This window comes from Macaca thibetana, chromosome 20 (assembly GCF_024542745.1).
Source record: "Macaca thibetana thibetana isolate TM-01 chromosome 20, ASM2454274v1, whole genome shotgun sequence".
Lineage (NCBI taxonomy): Eukaryota > Metazoa > Chordata > Mammalia > Primates > Cercopithecidae > Macaca > Macaca thibetana.
In genome coordinates this window covers 61,698,076-61,699,064 of record NC_065597.1, presented here as the reverse complement: position 1 = coordinate 61,699,064, position 989 = coordinate 61,698,076, and positions in this window count along the sequence as shown.

Genomic DNA, 989 nt, shown 5'->3' with positions numbered 1-989 from the left:
GGCGTAAACCCAGGAGGCGGAGGTTGCAGTGAGCCGAGATCGCGCCACTGCACTCCAGCCTGGGCGACAGAGCGAGACTCCATCTCAAAAAAAAAAAAAAAGAAAAGAAAAAAGAAATTTAAAAGGATTGAAAGCAAACAGAAAGGGGAATGACTTTCTCACTGTGATTCAGTGTTTTCACTCAAGGGTCAGTCCAGCCAGAGGCTGCTGCTGGCTCAGCAGTCGGGCCCTTCTCTTCAGTCCAATAAAAGAACTAGTTTTCAGACTCAGTTTTCTCAGCTACAAAATGGAAATAACACAGCATACTCCAGGTGCAGAATGGGGGTGGGTCTCCCTGGTCTTGGAAGTCTCGATAATACTGTCTCGACTCGCCATCCCCACCCGCATTCCAGACCCAGGGAAATTCCCTTGCAAAGATGTCATCGAATTCCTGGCAACTTACATTCTCACTGTCACCTAGGGCTCGACTTCCTCCTGTGTTGTCTGACTTATTGTTCTCCCTTTGATTCTTATGGCGATTTATTTGTGTTTACCATCACGGGAATTCAGTCCTGTGCTGTGATTTCCAACACACACACAAAGACAAAGACACACACAAACACACCTGGACACACACAAACTCACAAACAGAGGCACACAGAGATAAAGACACACCAAAGCAGAGACAGACACAACGGTACACATAGACTCAGAGACAGAAACATTCACAGACACAGACGCAGACACACAAAGACACACACAGACACAGTCATACAGACATGTACCTACAGACATACAGACACACATGGACACACTCATATAGACACACACCATAGATGTACAGACACATGCACACACAAACATTCACAGACACACAGACGCATTCATACATACCTATAGGCATACGAACACACAGACACACTCATACAAATACACAGACACAGACAGACAGACGCACTCATTACATACCCATGGACATACAAACACAGAAGCATTCATACAAACACACA